Genomic DNA, 7,870 nt, shown 5'->3' with positions numbered 1-7,870 from the left:
TTTTTTTTTTCAAATTCTTTGTTGTTTTTAGCTTGTTTATGCTGCATTTTTGCTATAGTATACATTAGATTGATCTCAATTTCTATTATGCAAATTTTTTTTCATGTTTTCATTTCAGCAATTCTTTGTTTGATTCCATTGTCTCATGAATTTTTTTTCTGGTTTTATTCATTCTTTGATTTTTCATTTCTTGATTTCCTTGTATATCTTTTAGATTTCATCGTAGTTGTTTAGATCGTCTCATTTCCTGTTTTAATTTTTTAGTTTAGATCTGCAAGTGTATTTCCAGTATAATCTGTAGTATCGTAGATTTAAATTCTGTTTTACAATTCAGTTTTTGAAACCGATTTCTTGTTCTCCAGTTTCCATTTCATATGTTGTTTTTCTTGAATTTTCAGTAATTTTACAATACTTTTCATTGCATTAAATTTCTGTGTTTCTTTTATTATTCAGTCATTTTCCTGTTTTGTTTTTTTTAATTCCTGTCTCTTTCATTTCTAATTCTGTTTGTTTTTTCATTTTATTGAATCTCTTGTTATTTCATTACATGCATTGTCTAATTTTTTTAATACATTTTAATTCATTTTTTTAGTATATAGTTAAGTTTCTGTATTTTTGATAGTGCATTTCCCTATGCTAATTAGGTAATAGTTGTTGATTGAATTGTTTGTGTTGTTAATTTGGTCAGTTAATTGAATTCTCTATTTTGTGAAAATTGCTTAGTTGTCTTTTATATTACTCTTAGTTTTAGAATTACTCAGTTAATTAACATTAGTTTAATATAGTTTTAATGGTCATTAGTTTCTTTTGATGCTATATTTCAATGTTCTTAGCATTTAGCTAGTTTAATATTGTTTTTTACTTCTATTTCTGGTACTGCTCGTGTTCCTTTGAATTGTGCAGGATAGCACAGGAGTGGAGTGGAAGCGATTACGTGACACGAAGTACGAAGAATAAAGTCTGTTTGCTTTTATTTTTAGAATTAGGAATTTTAATTGGGTTTGTAAATATTGCACTTTATGCCCTCTGCGAAGGGTATTCATTTGTTGTAATAGCTAGTTGTGTTTACTTTTCTGAACATTTTACATTTCCATAATTCGGCAATAAAGATTAGTTTAGACTTGTGTACTTGAATACGATATATTCCCGTTCCCTGAGTTCGACCCGGTCTCATCCATTAGTGAGAACCGGTTTTTATTATTTGATGTCTGGTTTTCACATGCTTTTCATATAAAAATCTTTTCAAAATTTACAACGATTGCAAGAAAACATCAAATTTTTGGCGCCGTTGCCGGGGAACGGCGTAATTTTAGTATTCACTTTATTGCCTAGTGTTTGCTTTGCATTTAGGTTTAGAACCACGTATGTGCATATCTTAGAGAAGAGCTTACTTTTCTGCACAGCCCACCTATTAGGATTCCCTTAGAGGTGACTGTGTACGATTGGTACCGTACACATAGATTTTATATTTCTTTGCATAATCTCTGTTATGTGTAACTGCGTGGTGTTTGTTTAGTTTTTGTTGTTTTTAGTTTACTCGTTTTGTGGTTTGCGTGGTTTGGCCGCTTAGTGCGTTAGTTAGGTAGAAAACCCAAAGTTAGGACGTGAGCTACACCGGTCTACTCTAGGTGTATGCAAGGGCGACGCTCACTTGACCCTGAGCTGGTAGAGCCGATTGAGGACCCCGAGTCCCTTATTAGGAGAGCCCAGAGATCTGCAACCATGGCTGAGAATCAGCAGATTACTCGTCCCCTTAGGGAGTACTTCATGCCTAACACCTATACTCCCGCCTCCTGCATCACAAGACCTGATGTAGGAGCAAATCAATTTGAGATTAAGGCCAGTGTAATCCAAATGTTACCTTCATTTTATGGCCTTAGCAATGAAGATCCATATCGTCATCTCGACGAATTCTTAGAGATTTGTTCTACAGTGAGAATAAACAACTTTGGAGATGATGCTATGAGGTTGACCCTGTTTCCCTTCTCTCTGAAGGATAAAGCCAAACACTGGCTGAAGGCATTAGATACAGTTAGAATTACCACGTGGGAACATATGCAAAGAGAATTTTTAAAGAAATATTTCCCAATCGGTAAGACGAATCAGTATCGAAAAGCCATCACCAGTTTTATGCAAATAGAGGGGGAACTGTTTCATGAGACTTGGGAGAGGATGAAGGATCTTCTCCGCAAGTGTCCCCACCACCAGGTGCCTCGATGGCAACTGGTGCAATATTTCTATGACGGTCTTACTGAGAAGAATCGTCAAATGGTTGATGCCGCATGTGGGGGCACTTTCATGCTCAAGAGTGAGGATGAAGCGTGGTTGCTCTTTGAGACATTAAGCGAGAATTCGATGCACCACGCGACAACTTCACGGTCTGATAGAGTTACACCTGTACATGATAGTGCTAAGAAGGCAGGTATTTTCGAAATAGGGATGAACCTTGAGTTAAGCAACAAGGTAGACCAACTATCCCAGAAATTAGATCAATTATTGTTGGGTCCCTCTCCTGCCATGCAGGTGTGTTGTGTGCGAGTCCTGCACACCATGTTCTCTAATGTCCAGCTGCGCCACAGTATCCTGAGTTTGTCCAAGAGCAAGCTCAGATAGCTCAAAACTTCGCTAGGCCCGCACCCAATCCATTTGCCAATACTTACAACCCGGGCTGGCGAAACCATCCAAATTTCTCATGGCGTAACTCACAGGCTCAAGCCCCTAACCCTTCCCATAGTCAATCCAGACAAGGTGGTTATACACCTGGATTTCAAAGATCCAATGACCCTCCAGCCCAACCTGCTTATACTCAACCCCATTTTCAGGAGCCTTCATCTAGTCAATCTTTTGAGGATAAGATTTTGCAAGCTTTGAGCTCACATACCCAGTCGATTGCAAAGTTAGAAACTCAAATAGGGCAGCTCGCTGAAGCACTTAGCAGGAGAACTGAGGGAGCATTGCCTAGTCAGCCTATAGTTAACCCTAGGGGTAAAGAACCTCTGCAGAGTTTGCATATGACAGATACACATCAAGAGCAAGCTCAGGCAGTAGTAACCCTTAGAAGTGGGAAGCAGTACCATTCGAGGGAGGCTGCAGAAGAAAGAGAGAAGATAAGTAAGAAGCAGCCTGTCCCTAATGTTGTACCCCAGGAAAGCGAGAAGGTTCTTCCATTTGAGCCTTCCACAACCCATATTCCTAAAGCCCCCTTTCCTGAGGCGTTAGAGAAACCGAGAGCATTAGGTAAGTCGGGAGTAAACATGCAAGAGATGCTTGAGATATTCAAGCACGTCCATATAAACCTTCCCTTACTAGATGCCATCCAGCAAGTCCCTGCATATGCAAAGTTCCTCAAAGAGCTTTGTACGCAGAAAAAGAAGTTGAGGTCCCATGCGCAGAAGAAAATATATTTGACGGAGCAGATCAGTGCAGTATTGCAACACCAGACTCCACCCAAACTTAAGGACCCAGGGACCCCTATCATATCATGTGTCATAGGAAACATTACTGTTGAGCGTGCTTTGCTTGACCTTGGGGCAAGTGTTAACATTTTGCCGGGTTTCTTCTATGACAAATTTGGATTGAAAGAGATGAAATCTACACCTATGACGCTTCAATTAGCAGATAGATCGATTAAGGTCCCGAGAGGGATACTTGAAGATGTGTTAGTCAAGGTGGAGGATTGTTATTTCCCTGTCGACTTCGTGATATTAGATATGGAGGGAGTTGATAGCATCAGATAGACTCCTATTATTCTTGGTCGCCCTTTCCTAGCTACCGCCAATGCGTGCATTAATTGCCGCACTGGTGAAATGGATGTTTCATTTGGAAATAGGAAAATGAGGATGAACATTTTTTGTGCATCGATGGAGTCTGATACTGAAGAAGCTTCTTTTGAGGTTGATATCATTCAAGATATTATAGAAGCTGAACATGATTGGTTGTTGAGTGATCCACCTCAAGAGGAGATTGATGAATCATTCAAAGAGGATCGCCTTGATATGATAGATAGTGAGGCAGATAATGTCAGTGGGATTTGGCATCCTGAACCACTTCCAGAATTAGCTGAGAAGCCCGCAAAGCCATCAATAGAGAGTCCCCCAGAGTTGGAGTTGAAGCCTTTACCAGCTTCACTCAAGTATGTCTTTTTAGGAAAAGAGCAGACTCTCCCAGTTATTATTTCTGCAAACCTGACAGATTCACAGGAGCATCAGTTGTTACAGGTTTTGCATGAGCACAAGGAAGCTATTGGATGGTCTGTGGCGGATTTAAAGGGGATTGACCCCTCCTTTTGTATGCATCGGATCATTATGGATGAGGGAGCTAAACCTTCAAGAGAATCACAAAGGAGATTAAATCCTCACATGAAAGAAGTGGTGAAGAAGGAAGTAGTTAAATTATTAGATGCTGGGATTATTTATCCTATCTCCGATAGTCAGTGGGTGAGTCCTACCCAGGTTGTTCCCAAAAAGTCTGGGCTCACTGTGGAAAAGAATGAGAAAGGAGAGAGCATTCCCATGAGGATTACTACGGGATGGCGAGTATGTATTGACTATAGGAAGTTGAACAGTGCAACTAGGAAAGATCATTTCCCGTTACCGTTCATCGACCAAATTTTAGAAAGACTTGCAGGCCAGCAATATTATTGCTTTTTAGATGGATATTCCGGATATAACCAGGTGGCCGTTCATCCCGAGGATCAGGATAAGACGACATTTACCTGTCCCTATGGTACATTTGCATATAGGAGGATGCCGTTTGGGCTTTGTAATGCCCCGGCTACATTTCAAAGATGTATGATGGCGATTTTCTCTGACATGATGCATGATGTCCTTGAGATTTTCATGGACGATTTCTCGGTTTATGGCTCTTCTTTTGATAATTGTCTCCAAAAATTATCTCGTGTACTTCAGCGCTGTAGGGAGACAAATCTAGTGTTGAGTTGGGAAAAGAGTCATTTCATGGTACAACAGGGGATTGTTCTTGGACATATTGTGTCTGAGAAAGGTATTGAGGTCGATAAGGCAAAAGTGGAGACCATTGTCAAATTAGCTCCACCGACCTCTGTGAGGCAAGTGCGTTCATTTTTAGGGCATGCAGGTTTCTATAGACGGTTCATTAAGGATTTTAGTCAGATTTCTAGACCGTTGTGTAACCTGCTGTCGAAAGATCAGTCGTTTGTGTTTGATGATGCCTGTCTGAAGGCATTTTTAGCCCTAAAGGAAGCATTGACCACTGCTCCTATTCTCAGATCTCCTGAGTGGTCAGTGCCTTTTGAGATTATGTGTGACGCTTCAGATTATGCGGTTGGAGCTATTTTAGGACAGAAAATTGAGAAACGATCTCATGTTATTCATTATGCTAGTAGGACTCTTTCTGACACACAAATGCATTATACTACCACTAAGAAGGAGTTACTAGCCGTTGTATTTGCACTTGAGAAGTTTCGATCATATTTGTTAGGCTCCAAAGTTATCATTTACTCAGATCATGCTGCATTAAGATATTTGATGAGTAAAAAGGATGCTAAACCGCGTCTCATTCGTTGGATTCTTCTGTTACAAGAATTTGATATTGAGATTCGAGATAAGAGTGGATGTAAGAATCTTGTAGCAGATCATCTGTCTAGACTGACTATAGATTCATCTATTGATCAAGGACAGATTGTTGATTCTTTTCCGGATGAGCAGTTATTTCATGTCAAGCGTTTACCTTGGTTCGCGGATATTGTAAATTTTCTGGTTACTAGAGAGTATCCTGCGCACTGGAACCGGAATGAAAAAGATAGATTTTTTGCGCAGGTGAAACATTATTTTTGGGAGGAACCAGAATTATTTAGATCTTGCCCGGACCAGATGATTCAGAGATGTGTGCCCGAAGAAGAGTATCATTCCATTTTATCCTTTTGTCATTCTTTAGCTTGTGGAGGTCATTTTTCTAGTCGGAAGACCGCTGCAAAGGTCCTTCAGTTTGGATTTTGGTGGCCCACACTTCATAGAGATGCTCACGAATTCTGTAGGAAGTGCTTACGATGTCAGCAAACAGGTCGCATTACCAAGCGCGACATGATGCCTCTTTTACCTATTCTGATTGTGGAAATTTTTGATGTTTGGGGCATTGATTTCATGGGTCCTTTTCCGCCATCATTTGGATTTACATATATTTTAGTGGCGGTTGATTATGTTTCAAAATGGATCGAGGCTGTGGCCACCCGGACCAACGATCATAAAGAGGTGCTTCGGTTTATTAAGCACAACATTTTTAGTCGGTTCGGAGTTCCTAGAGCGATCATCAGTGATGGTGGTACACATTTTCGTAATGTGCAGGTAGCTTCCTTACTTAGGAAATATTCTGTGCATCATCGGATTGCTACACCTTACCACCCACAAACCAGTGGCCAAGTTGAGGTATCTAACAGGGAGATAAAGAGGATTCTTGAAAAGACAGTCAGACCAGACCGCAAGGATTGGTCTCAGCGCCTTGATGATGCCTTGTGGGCTTATAGGACTGCTTTCAAGACCCCGATTGGTATGTCACCATTTCGATTAGTTTTCGGTAAACCTTGCCATCTTCCTGTTGAGTTAGAACATCGAGCATATTGGGCTATAAAAAAATTCAATTTCAACATGACCCAAGCTGGAGTCGAGAGAAAATTATAGTTGAGTGAGCTAGAGGAATTGTGTAATGAAGCCTATGAGAGTGCAAAGATTTACAAAGCTCGAACTAAGCATTTTCATGATCGATATATTGTTAGGAAACAGTTCGAGCCTGGGCAAAAGGTATGGCTTTATCATTCACGTCTTCATCTTTTTCCAGGTAAGTTGAAGTCAAGATGGAATGGTCCATTTGTTGTGCATAGGGTGTTTCCATATGGAGCGATAGATCTTTTTGACCCTCGTACGGGTGCTATTTTTAAAGTAAATGGGCAACGGCTGAAGCCTTATATCTCAGATATTGTGACAGAACAAGACATTTAGGATGTTGATCTTTTAGAAGTTTAGGACTCACACATGTTTGTATATATTTTAAAAAATTTTGTAAATATTCATAGAAAAACAATTTTTTTTAAGAGTACTTTCATATAGTTCATGTGCATAATTCATAAACCATAATCATGGTAGGCATATTTTCACATTTTAGATTTCATTGAGTTTACTTTCTTTCCCTCATTGATTTTATCTCATGTGCATTCACTTAGTTTCACATAAGCATGGGGGAATGCCACTAGGACAGTGTAATTCAAGCATGGGGGAGGGTGTAGTAGCTCACCAGAATATTTTTGTCTACGTTCTTGCACATGTTTACACATCTCTCATAAAAAGTAGATTTTTAAAGAAAGAGTTTGAACTTATATGAATGTTATTTCAAATCTAATGTTTTTAGAGGATTTTTAAGCCCCACGAAATTTTTTTTTTCTGACATAGATCTAAAAATTATGGTTGTTTATGTGGATTTCGAGGAAATGATGATAGATACATGTTAGAATTTATTTTGAGTCATAAATATGAATATGCACAGTTCTATTTTTGAAAAACTAAGCAAATGAACAAAAGCATAAAAATGAGCTCAAAAAGTGAGAAAAAGCATGCGTTAGGTTGTTTGGATAATTCCACAATCCTTAATAGATGGAACTTAGATGTAAGTTGAAACTTTTAAGTCCATTTGCATAAGGGAGAGTGGAAAACTTCGTGATCCTAAGTAACTGAGAACAGATACAAGTTGAAATGTTTGACTCTCATGTTATAAGGGAGAATGAAGGAAGTCACTTTTATGTCTTAGTTGATATCTTTTGGTATGAAGAAAAAAAAATATAGAAGATATTGACATTGCACAAGGTATAAAAGCAGACCACACGCAAGCTATAAGAGAAAAATAA

This window comes from Nuphar pumila, chromosome 14 (genome assembly GCF_984573655.1).
Source record: "Nuphar pumila chromosome 14, dmNupPumi1.hap1.1, whole genome shotgun sequence".
NCBI lineage: Eukaryota > Viridiplantae > Streptophyta > Magnoliopsida > Nymphaeales > Nymphaeaceae > Nuphar > Nuphar pumila.
Note: the sequence above shows the minus strand (reverse complement) of the source record.